The 13,077-nt window shown below is 43.0% G+C and overlaps 1 protein-coding gene across 4 annotated transcripts in view; it reads left to right on the top strand.

Annotated features, from left to right (window-relative positions):
• LOC123987544 (cadherin-22-like) overlaps window positions 1-13,077 on the top strand; it is a 289,311-nt gene that overhangs the window by 87,405 nt on the left and 188,829 nt on the right. Inside the window, exon 2 of one of the 4 annotated variants that reach the window (XM_046076537.1) lies at window positions 11,013-11,082. The exons of the other annotated variants lie outside the window; for them this stretch is intronic. The gene's annotated coding sequence lies outside the window, so the exon portion shown is untranslated. The remainder of the gene's footprint in view (window positions 1-11,012; window positions 11,083-13,077) is intronic. 4 annotated transcript variants of the gene reach the window in all.

The following is a 13,077-nucleotide window of genomic DNA, read 5'->3' as shown; positions in this document are numbered from 1 at the left end:
ACCCAGGGTAAAAACCAAGTCCAGTATATGACCACGGTTATGTGTTTGCCCTTTGACATGTTGTTTGAAGTTAAAAGAAGTGGCCATATTTAAAAAGTCAGTTGCATTAACATTGGTGGGGTCATCAACATGAATATTAAAATCTCCACAAAGAACAATTCTGTCATAATTTAAAACCACAGTAGATAAAAATTCAGGAAGTTCTGATAAAAATCATCCAGGCGGTTTTGGGGGGCGATAAATTATAACAAATATGACAGGTTGCAGCCCTCCAACTTTAAGAGTGAGAACTTCAAAGGAGTTAAATTCATCACAGCGTACTTGATGACATTTTAAATATTTCCTATACACGCTCACTAGCCCACCACCACGACCACTGACCCTCGGTTGACTAAAACAATCATATTGAGGCGGACACAGTTCAGGTAGCTGGCTATAGTCATTCATTTGCAACCAGGATTCAGTTAAAAACATAAAATCTAGATTTGCAGACGAGATAAAATCATTTAAGATAAAAGTCTTACTTGACAGAGATCTCACATTGAAGAGAGCCATTTTAAATGTGTTTGTTCTAGGTCCTGGAGTTGGTGCAGTTGCTAATATTTCTGTGTGGGATGTGCACATTTCGGTTTACTGGTCTATGCGTGATGATGACAGGAATAGAAGTCTTTGGAACAACGCTGGGAGCAGACAGTTTTACATGCCAGCAAGTGGAGACAGTTGTTTGTGGCAGTGAGGCAGAGATCTGTTCAGTGAGCGGTGTTGTGTCCAGGTGTGCTGCATGAATGATTAGTCATTCACGTAAGTCATGTGTGGACCGCACCACATGCTATATGTGAGCAGCTAACATTTCTGAGCCCCGTTTGTTTGGGTGAATACCGTCTGTCTTAAAAAGAGACATTCTTTGCCAGAAAATATTAAAATTATCCACATAACACACGCCAGTCGTGGAGGCCAAGGAGTCTACTGAAGCAGCCAGCACCGCGACCAACTGTGGGAATGGGACCAGAGATAAAAACAGACTTTCCACACTGCTTTAAAAAGTTAAAAAGACGGTTAAAATCTGATTTTGTCAGCTCAGACTGCTGAAGAGCTGTCATTTGTTCCAACATGGACTATCACTCTTGTGATGGAGGACGGGAGCGACGGCATTAGGTCCTGGAGTTATTTTAAAATGTCAGCCGTGGTGGCACCGGGGAAGCAGTGAGTGGTAGCGTTAAAGAAACGGATGTTTCTGGTTATGGAGTCACCAATTATTAGTGTGGTTGGGGAGAAAAGAGGACGAGGAGATGCCAGTTGTGGGGTTCCAGAGCAGGACTGAGCAGAATCTGCTTCAACACTGCGTGCGGACTGAGGATGGAGTGCGTGAGCTGCCGAGTGTTGTGTTGGAGTAGCAGTAACACACCTGAGAGAAGGGCTGCCCGACGGTGCAGGGTAGAGACGGCCTCCGGAGCGTCTGAGCACAGCCACCTTCAGGATCCTATGTCGGGAAGCGGAGGTTTTTTGACCGGGATGACGGGCCACCGATCAGGCCCAGCGCCAGACCGGCGGCCCAGCGCGGGAGATGTAGCCGGTGAAGGAGATGCAACAGTGTCGGCAGGCACTCTCCGCTGAAAGAGATCCGTATCAGGGAGACTCGAAGCCCCAGGTGCATCCGCTGGTTGTACCGGAGTGTCATCAGACAGGGCTGCATAGTGGTTGGAGAGGCCGATGTGCGGAGGAGAGGCAGCCCCATCCGAGCCTCTCTTGCAGCCACGGACCACCACTTCAGCCCAGGTTGACTGATGCTTTGGAGTCGAGCAGGAGGAAAGCGTGGGAAGGCCAGAGGGGTCCCATAACATGGTGTCCTGGATGTTAGCGGTTGTTGTGAACTCAACCAGACACACTTCAAAGAAGGTCAGATGGTGTCAAAAGAGGGAGGGAAGTTTCCCTCCCCGAGAGTTGACCTTTTCACATGTAAAAACCAGAGACATCGCCTGGTTTTTCGCCGAAAGAGACTCAATCAGACAATGAACCGCTTAAGGTGTCACTAAAGACAGTCCACAGGACAGGAAAAGGGGCGATCTGACTCCTTCTCCCTCCCGCAGGTCACCTCCGGCCTCAATCTGACTCTTTTCTCTCCACAGAACGGCTGAGCCATAAACCACCATTTCATTCTCTGATAGCCGATGCGATAAGCCAGGAATCCAAAGAAAAGAGACCATAACAACCCCTGTTTCTCGAACCAAGCAAGGTTCCATTATAACTGTGTTTGTTCTGTTTAAATAATAACCTTGCTAAGTGAGCAGCGGTGTTTGCCTCTGAGTTTAGTAAGTAATGACCCTGTTGCTATCCTTTTAGTGATGTTTGAAAACTAGCAGACCCATAAGAAAGTAATCTTGAAGAAGTTCTCTAACCTCTTTCTGTTTTGTCTTAATTCATCCCTGTTACTCCCTAGTAATCACTGTCTGTTCAGTATTAACTAATGCTTTAGTTAAATGTTTCATATACAATTTCCTACTAAAATATCCATTGATACGCTGTGTGTATCACCAGCCTCTCAGTTAAAGTGGAATGTCTACTGTTTTCTCACGTGACCCGAGCGCCACCAAGGGGACAGGAAAGGTATAACACGCAAGTGTTTAAAACTCGGCTACCACTGACATGATCGCTAAGTAGGCCTACCTATCACCATGTAATTGCGTAAACGAAATTTTGCTGCCACGCTTACATCTAAATTGTCTCTTGACTTAAAACCAGTAACCAGCAAGTATACTAAGGACAGGTAATTAAGCTTTGTTACGTTTTATATAACCATTATAACCTTTTTCCATAGTGTTTAGCCTCGTTTTAATTGTCTTTATCCGAATGTTTAGAACTGAGTATTTTTCCAAATGTCGATATTGTGGAGAGAGAGATTAAAGGGAAATACGCGCGTATTTCTTTATCCCAAAAAGTTAACACCTTAGGGACTTCACCTGAAATCCACTCCAAAATTGACGTCACCACTACCTAATGAAGTCAAATAAAAGGCCTTGCTGTCTTTTTGTCTTGCTCTGCTTCTTCTAAAAAAAAACACTCTTAAAACTAAACGTATACGCTCTCTTAACTTCCTTTACTTTTTGAAATTCCGATCTTTTTTCCGTTTCGTACTTAAATTTCCTTCAGACGAGCTGAGAAAGCTACGACCCTGAATCCCAATTTTCTTAGCGGGAGATTTGATTTTTGATTTTTGTTTGGAGCTGCCTGGGTGAAACTTTCCCCAGACCTGTTTAATCTCAGCAACATTAAATAGTCTATATTCCCGAGGCATCGCGAACCTACGGTGAATATATGAGTTTATTTGATTTTGTTGTTGCAACCTCATCCGATCGTTTTGAACAACGTTGCACCAGAAACTCAAAAGCCTTCATTTATGGCCTTGAATGAATGAAACCACGGCTCTGACGACAGAACTCGGAGTGGGCTCCGCTATAGCGACACCAAACGAACTATGATCAGAGTAAAAGCCTGGGCTGACGGCCCGTTGCTGCAAGCGCTTCCCACAAAGGACTCCGGAACAAATCCACCGGTTTCGAACTCAACTCAAACGCCACTGGGATCGGGCCAGAACCAACTCCACAAGCCAACCGGCAGTCAAGCCTTGCTACGGGACCTGCGGCAACGGTAGGGCAAAACAAACCATACTCTGTGACTCGTTGGTGTTCTCTATTTGCCTCCATCCACAGTTAATAAACCCCTAGATTAGTCACTAAATCTGCAACCTAATTTCGGTCATTCGTTCCCTCATACTCGTAGAATTCTCTCCCTCTACACTATATACTGAAATTCAATCGAGCCTTACATAGGCTACCCTGTTCATTACCTCCTGGTTGTCATATGGACTGTTGTCCCTGTAATATTACCACATTTACCCACTATTGTACTCTCTTTTGTTAGTTAATAAATTCACCTTGAGCACGATGATGTTGTGTGTGTGTTATTAAGAATCTAGAGTCCCTATACATAGAACTCACCCTCAGATTTGAGATTGACCGATTGACTAGAGTTTACGATTTCAGAATAACTGAACCAGTAACAACTAATGAATTACCAGAAATTCGTGTAATTCTCAGGCTATACTCAAGGACCTAAAGCCTTGGGCGGACAAGCAAATCTCTAGGTGGTGCTCCTAATTTCGAGGCATAAATTAATATTCCCGGAAATATTAATTTTCATAACTGTATTAAAATTTTACGTAGCCTAGATCTGCTACACGGTTGCGCTAAGAGAAACAATCTGTCTGGCTTGTACTGAAGCCACATCCATAAAGCCAGTCAGCAGGGAATCCTTCTCTTTGCGTTCCTCTGAAAGTCGTCGGATGTCTTCCATAAGGTCAGCAATCTTCTTGTTCGCTTTCTTAAGGAGTGTGCAGTCCTCATGGGGCAGAGTTATTTCGGCTAGCATAGTCACCGGAGCTTAGTTGTGGTCAGTAGCGTTGATCGCGTTTTTACGGTCATCTAGCTTAAAATCCATGTCGGATGACTAAAATCCTTAACCCACGTAAAACTCAAGTTAAAAACTTAAGTTAAATAAAAAGGATATAAAAAATGTAACGAAAAAGAGTATGATTGTCTTGTCTTTGCTTGCTGTCTTATTGTTGTTTTCCTTTATCTTGTGGTGTGTTAAGGGTTTTACTAGAAGATCCCAATGGAAATAAACATTCAAGCTTTATTGTGTTTTTTTTTTTTTTTATGTATGTAATGACTGCAGGTCAGTATTATGTGTTTTTAAATCATCACATAAAAACTCCTTTGCTGAACCATTTCTTTGTCTTATTTTGTCTAATACACCATAAAACTTGGATTAATAGCCAGGGCTTTTATTTGCTAAAATCACTGAATTGACACTGTCTTTATGGGTCAGGCCTTTAAGTCCTCTTGCACAAAACTGCAATAGGCTACTATGAAACAGTTTATTTATTTCAAACAGAATATTACTTTTATAAAAATTATGCAATAATATCAAATACACGTCATTCATTTGATGTAGCGCCGACAGACGGTTTATGCGTTTTTATTTTGAAGACGACAACGTAACAAAAACAACAGAGTGCCGGATGAGAGAAGTGTGGCAGAAGTTAGCAGACAGAGAGCAATAGACTTCACATGACAGGATTCACGACTTGGATTAATTTTTATGAAAAGCTGTTTTGAGTCTTTTGAGCGGTGGGCCTTTACAGACTAAAGGAATAGAAATAATCGAAGGAATGGACATATTCGGACTTAAGGAGTGCTTCAAAGGTAACGGAAGTCGGCACTTTTTTTCCTTTTCATCTCTTGTACCATGCAGGTTACACCAGTAAATCTATATGAATTAGACTTTGGGGCTTGTTATTTCCGTTAAATGAACTGAACGATGGAACTGTGGAGAATCTAACCGATCTAACAATGTGTAGCCTAGCATGTCCATACTGATATATTAATCATACGTTTAAACATTAATATTTGTATTAACATCCAATTAGCTTAGAAGTAGCTAAAACAGGCGACCCCGCAGGGTTTAAGAGGTTTTTATACATCCATATAACTTATATAAAAACCAGACCAGGTGTTTAATGGGGACCTGAGTTTATTTGTCAAAATGTGTTCCCACACCAGGCCAGTAAACCGGGACTATTTAATATTTGGGGCAATTAATTGAAGTTTTATGGTCATATAATATTATATAATGCTTAACGCTCACCTTACGTAACCTCCAATATAAAACTTTGTGCTGTTGCATTACTGGGGAAGCTTTTTGGTGATGTGCACTGAGAAACCATCTCTGATTGTAGTGTGAAGGGGAGTCTTTTAGGTGAAAACACAGCATAGGCATTAGACTTGAAGGAGAAGCACTTAAAAGGCTCTCCTGCTCAGAATCTTAGATCCGTGAAGGGGAAAAACATGTTAGGCAGTTGGAGTGTAATAAAGACAATTGGAGGTATGCACATGTCCTGTTGACATTCTGGTTGGGAGGGGGCTCTGTTGGGCTGAGTTAGTCTGTAGTGTTTTAAAAAAATCAGAAGTGGCTACATATCCTGTGTTTCTATTTTGCATGGAAGCTAGTGTTTCACAGACACAGTCTGGGGAATTGTTTCCTTAAATAAATCTGCAAAGGGAGGGGAAAGAGAGGTGGGCTTCTGAAAACATAAAAAAATAAATAAAAAGGTGAAGCTAAAAGACAGAAAATTATTTGTATTCCATGGACAATTTTAACATATTGGCTGGACCAATACACTCACTCACTGTCAACCGCTTATTTACATGTATTCAATTAGCTGACGCTTTTATCCAAAGCGACTTACAATTGCTATACATGTCAGAGGTCGCATGCCTCTGGAGCAACTAGGGGTTAAGTGTCTTGCTCAGGGACACAATGGTAGATGGGTCACACTGGGGAATTGAACCCTGGTCTCTCACACCAAAGGCATGTGTCTTATTCATTGCACCATCACCACCCCTCACCCCGCTTATCCTGTGTACAGGGTCGCAGGGGGGCTAGAGCCAATCCCAGCTAAGTCAAAAGATATGTTTCAGCAAAAATGCAAAATTGCCACTTTAGTCAACACACTCACCTTCTCCTCAAAAACAATACAATTGCCAGTGCCCTGAAGTTTCATTCGAACCAATTAGGCTTAACAGATGCCTGGCGGTCCAAATTCCCCTCTGGCATAGCTTTCTACTACATGTTACTCTCGCTTGTGAATACCATAGCATTGTAATTTCAGACCACGCACCTGTCTCTTTAACTGTTAAGTTTCCTCATGGTAGGCCTCAACCATGCTGCAACATCAGTTGTTAATACCCAGTACTCTCAGACTCATACCCAAGATTAAATTAGCTTCCGGAGAAATTACAACTGACCTCATGGAAATCAGTATCACCTTCTCTAAGTTTTACTCTATGTTATACTCCTCAGAGTTCTAAGCACATGACTGGGACGGCCTCAGCCCCCTTGACCGGCTCGTGTAGCCTCAAGCCGACAAGGCTCTGTCCTCCGACATAGGGGCACCAATAACGTAACAAAGTCATAGAAAAATTTTAATCTTTGCAGAGCAACAAATCTCCTGGCCCCAATAGCTATTCTGCAGAGTTTTATAAGCTCTTCTCCGCAACTCTCGCTCCAAGTCTGGTTAGAGTTTTCAACGAAGCCTTGGATAAGTGTCGGTTATCTCCTATGCTGTCAGAAGCCTTAGTTAACCTGTTACTTAAAAAGGACAAAGACCCGCTTTGCAGTAGTTCTAGGCCAATTTCTCTTCTGAACATAGATTTTAAGATATTAGCAAAAGTACTGGCTGGCTACCTCCAAAGAGTTTTACAAGCTCTGATAGATCCAGACCAGACAGGATTTATTTCTGGGAGGCACTCATCTTCCAATAGCAGGTGGTTACTAAACATCCTTTTTTCCCCCTCTACCGACCTGCCTGAAATGTTTTTGTCCCTAGATGCTGAAAAAGCATTTGATTGTGTAGAGTGGAGGTACCTGTTCTATGTATTCAATAAATTTGGCCTAGGTTCAGGTTTTGTGGCCTGGATAAAATTCCTCTACGCTTCCCCTGTAGCCTCTGTCTGCACTAACGGCATAAGATCGGAATCATTTTCTTTACATCGTGGCACCCGTCAGGACTGACCCCTCTCCCCATTATTATGTGCCTGGCTGTCGCCATTTGGCTTCAGAGCGAGGGGAGGTCTGAGGGTGTGGTCTGAGGGTGTGGAGCACTATGGCCTTTCCCATAAGCTTTCTTTTTAGTCTGACCTCCAACTGTACATTTTTACCCGGTTTCTAGTCTCCCTATTTTATTAAACATACTGGAAAACTTTGGTAAATATTCAGGTTACAAACTCAAGCTTGGAAAGAGCGACTACATCCCTATCTATCTAGGTGAACCTAAAAATGGTGTAATGGTTCAGTTCGACTCCCAAGACAAGACGATGCTCATCCGACTGGCCAATAGGAACGTGGCCCCGCCCATGACACAATTTTCACAGCGAAAGCAAAATCCTGACACAAGAAATTGCATCGAGACCAAAGAAAAGCATTTTGAGAGAAACACTTTTTTTTTTTGGAGAAAATGTTTTCACACTGATAGCAAAAAATATATATTATTATATATTATAAGTATTTTGAGAGAGATTTTTTTTCTCAGAAATAATTTTAAAAATTAAAAATTCATATTTTTTTTATGTTCTATTAGAAAATACTTTCTCTCAAAACTTTTTTAGTATCAAATATTATTTTTTGCTATTGATATGAAAACTTTTTCTCTCAAATATTCTTTTTTCTCTCATGAAATGCTTTTTTGCTATCAGTGTGATAACCTTTTCTCTCAAACTTTTTTTTCTCTCAGATCATTTATTTTCTTGCATGTAATAAAGACACAATTCTAGCTCCATATTTTGCAGGCCTGTCGGCGAAATTTAGCCTTCCAAACAATCATCTGTTCCCTTTCTTTCAGATCAGACACTACATAAAATCCTGTTTTCCGCACTTCAACCGTCATCCAGAGTCATTGATGGGCAACAGTGGGCAGAAAAGGCTTATAACATCCATATATAATTACATACATGACCTATCTCAGGAACCGTTTGGAGTCTCTGAGGGTGATTTCACACCTGGATCGATTGGGCATTTCCCTTTTGGCCCGGTTCGTTTGGTAATATGTGAACACACCAATCGCACTCTGAACCGGAACAAAACAACCGAGCCAAGATCGCCTAGAAGAGGTGGTCTCGGGTCGATTCCATACGAACCCTGGAGCGGTTCGTTTGCAGTGAGAACACAGCCAGCCCATGAACCGGAACAAATTATGTGTTGCCTATGGCAACTGACGCCAAAAGATCACTTTTCAACAGCTTCGGCAGCGTATTTTGCTAATTTGTTGCGATATGTTGTTGTGGTTGTATTATGTAGGCCTAGGCTTACTGCTGTCTGAGTTTTTTTAACTTCGTGCGGCACTGCTCGACGGAGGATTCACAACCTCTCTCTTCATTTTATCACTGACCCTCTTGTTAGACTGCAGTGTTCTTGTGTGTAGTGTGCAACATCCGGGAGATGTGTTCCGACCAAACATCTGTTTCACTACCTTGCAGCGCCAAGTCCACCCGCGATTCATTTTGTGTTACTGTTGTAATGGAGATGTCCCCCAATGGAATGCGCGATCTGCACACATGAGGTAGTGACGTAATGGCGTAAGGAAAGCCCTGGAAGGGTGTGCGATTTGTACCGCTTTACAACAGTGCTGTGTGAACACAAGTGACGTATTAAACTGATTCGGAACAAAGTATCTGTTCTGGAACAAAACAAATCGATCCAGGTGTGAAAGCACCCTGAGAGTGGCTTGGGGCCAGGACCTCAGGACCCTGTTATCTGATGAACAGTGGGAGCGGATTTTGGTTGGTGTACACACTTCCTCTATATGCGCAAAACATGTTCTTTTACAATGTAAGATCTTACACAGGGTCCATCTCACCAATGCTAAACTAGCCAAAATCTACCCTGACAGATCAGACTCATGCAATCGATGTAAACAGTCACCTGCTGACTACAGCCATATGTTTGTGTTTTGCCCGCAACTGTCGATTTTCTGGACCTCAATATTTGAAACATTTAGCAAGCTGTCAGGCCAAATCATAGACTTTTACCCCCTTATTGCCCGTTCCCACACAGAATGTTTCTAATATCCTGTTGAAAACAGACGCCCCCGGTACCGGGGGCAATGGGGCTCAGGGCGAAACCTCTGTTTTCATTTTTTTATTTTCGCCGTTTTAAGTCCAAAAATCCGCCTATTTCACAGCGGGCGCCATTTTGATTATTGCGCAATACCCGTGAGCTGCCTGCCGTCTCTCGTCTTTTTCTGCAGAGCATGAGAAGTGCCGCTTTAATACACACAGTCTTTTTGACCATTTTCTGGCCGACCCTTTGGAGATACATAGATAGACATGCAGAATATTATGTTATTATAATTATTGGTGCATTACATGTTCATCACATTAATTTTGCAGCTTGTAAAGGTGGAGCTCATTTTAATGACTATCTACTGCTGGGTAGCTTGTGAATTTCCCCCCAGGGTCAAGGGTAAAGCCTTATCTAAATTTCCATAATAATTCATAATGGATTGGTTGATTCAATTTTGTGTTATAATACTATACTACTACTATAATGTAATCTGAATCTGCAAAGTAACTACTAAAGTTATCAAATAAAACTAGTGGGGTAAAACAGTTTTCCTCTGAAATGTAATAGAGTAGAAGTATAAAGTTGCAGATAATGGAAATAATCAAGTAAAGAACAATTATCTGAAACTTAGGTAAGTAAGTAAATGTCTAATGTGTGTTAGTTGTGGCTTCAAAAAAGGTAGGCAGTAAAGGTGTTGAGATCAGGGTGGTGAATGGGCATGTAAAGCATCCAATTTTAATGTGAAAGAGCAGTGCTAACTTCCTGTGACAGACCTGCACTCATAACTCTTATCACAGTCTTTCTTTTCCAATTGTCTTTGTTACCTAACCTTAACTATACAGTACCATAATTTTATTATTATTTTTTTGCCACACCACAATCTTTCCTTAACCACAATCAAGGCATAGAGAATTTTTAAAGCTCAAATACTCTGGGGCTGCGCAGAGTCCTAAAATATTGATATTCTCCTTTAGCGATAGGCTTGGACTGTCGGTCTGCCTTTTGATGCTGAGCAGGTAGCATACAATGAGTTTCTCAGAGCTTTTTCACTGAAAGCAGCTGCCTGCTGCTGCTGGACATGAGGCCGACTGCTCACATTACATGTAGTCATTTAATCCAATGTTAATATAAACATATTGATTAGTGCAGCCTTAAATGTACCATGAGGAGTTTTTAACTGGCTATTTCTACTTATATTATGTAGTTAATCAATTCTGCTTTCCCATGCAACGTCTCAGTAAGTGACACGTACGAAGCAGGATTTTTCTTTAGAGAATATTTTTTTTGATGTTATATTCTGTTGTTCTATTCTGGAGTTAACCTTTGACGTTCACCAGATGGAGAAAATTGCAGGATTTCAAAGCATTCGCAACGGATCCTGATTTGTCCCCTCTTCATCCTGGACAGGTATGTAAAATGTATATTTTATTTGGTTGTGTACAGGGTCTTACGCAGGGGGACGGCTTCAGGGAACCGTGTAGCCGCGCACATCACTGTCAACAAATACTGATTACCACTCCTAGTGCGAGGTAAGGGTCCTACACAGTCAATTAGGACACGGTCGAACGGGTCATCAATCACTGGGATTGGACACAGGGGCGCGGGGGCAAAATCGGGCTACATCGGATTTCAAACCCGGCCATAAAAAGTGCCTAAGGATGTTTTGGTACGTCTTGGTAACGCCTAGATGACCTGACCACTTGCTGTCATGCGCTACGGACAAAACATGCTGTCGATACGACAAGGGCACAACTATTTGATCCACGCTATCCCATCCAGAATCAGCTCCTAAGAGCAGTGATCATCGGCGTGCTAGAACATCCCTATCTAAGAAATAAGTGACTTTTTCCCCACTTGCTCTGTTGTTGTCACCTAGCACTTTGGCGAAACACGGTTGTAGTGTTGGGTCAGCTCTCTGCTCAGCAACAAGGCGCTCACGGGTGACCGGCAGACAGTCAGAACCTAGGGGCTTCTCTGCCTCATCCTCCTCAGACTGAGGTCCCCTGTCAGGCTTCTCCTCCACCTCTTTCAGGTCAGGTACACCTGTGAAAGCTGGCATGAGCACACTGTCACATACATCAATGTCAAGGCTTTCGTTCCCACTCATACGGGCTTGTGCACGGGTGATCACACAGGCGGGGAACACCAAATCAGTATTATCAGAGAAAGTTAGATTACCCGGCGGCGAGTCCAGGACCTCTAGTGTAGGGGTAACCTTGCCTCCAGCAATGTCATTACCCATCAGGAGTACTACACCCTGGACAGGTAGCTCAGGACACACTGCTACTGGGAAGAAACCAGTAATTAAGTCGGACTGTACATGTATCTGGTGCACTGGCCGGGGAACATATCCCATTTCGATGCCACGCAATACGGAACCAAAACCACAGGCCGTCTGATCAGTGAAAGGCAACGCTTAGGCTAAAGTCACTGACTGAGAACAAGCAGTGTCTCGTAACACTTTAACTAGGCGCTGGTCAGCAGGCAACCCGGTAAGTGAAATACATTCCTCAAAAACAAAGGGCTTAAAGCAGGCATCTACGTCTGTACACTCATCTCTTTGACTAAACGTGTGGGACTCTGCTTTGATCAAACCGACACCCTTAGGCTGGGAAACTCTAGGAGATTGCTCCTTACGTTTCATTGTGTAACAGTTAGCGATTACATGTCCGCTCTGATGGCAGTAGTAACACTTACGATCATCCTTCTTAGCTTGTGTTGCTTTGGGAGGGCTAAGCGGCGGTGAGGGTGGAGTGCGGCGGATACAGCGGGGTTTACCACCTGCTACCGTGGAGAAAACAGTCTTATGCGTAAGCACATACTCATCAGCTAAAGTAGCGGCTGCTGCCAGTGTCTGCACCTTTTGCTCATTCAGGTACATCACCACACTGTCAGGGAGACACTTCTTAAAGTCCTCCAGAAGCATTAGCTCCCTGAGTGAACTAACATCAGTTACCTGACTGGCAGCAGTCCATTTGTCAAACAATACGCCTTTTTCCCTAGCAAACTCAACATACGTCTAGCTCTCCCTGCTCTCTTTTATGCTCCCGGAATCTCTGTCGGTACGCTGTCCTCCAGAGGTAATGCGGCGATGGCTTCCTGAGCTTTACCTTGGAGCTTGCACTGGAGCAGGAGAGCCCAGACTCCAGGCGGCCACTGTAATGCAGCAGCTATGCGCTCAAAAACGCAGAAATAGGAATCCACTTCGGTCTCACGGAAGGTCGGAACCAAAACTATATGCTTACCCACATCAAAATTAATTTTAGCTGAATCGATAGCTGTATCAGAGAAGGGAGAGGGTTGTGGCCTACCTGAGGCAGACAGTGGAACTTGCTCCACCTTGGAGTTTTTGAGCTCAAGCTTGTCAACCTCCATTTCTAGCTCCAGCCTCCTAACATCCAG

The sequence above is a fragment of the Micropterus dolomieu genome, linkage group LG18 (genome assembly GCF_021292245.1).
Source record: "Micropterus dolomieu isolate WLL.071019.BEF.003 ecotype Adirondacks linkage group LG18, ASM2129224v1, whole genome shotgun sequence".
Lineage (NCBI taxonomy): Eukaryota > Metazoa > Chordata > Actinopteri > Centrarchiformes > Centrarchidae > Micropterus > Micropterus dolomieu.
Note: the sequence above shows the minus strand (reverse complement) of the source record. Positions and strands in the feature narration are given on the sequence as shown.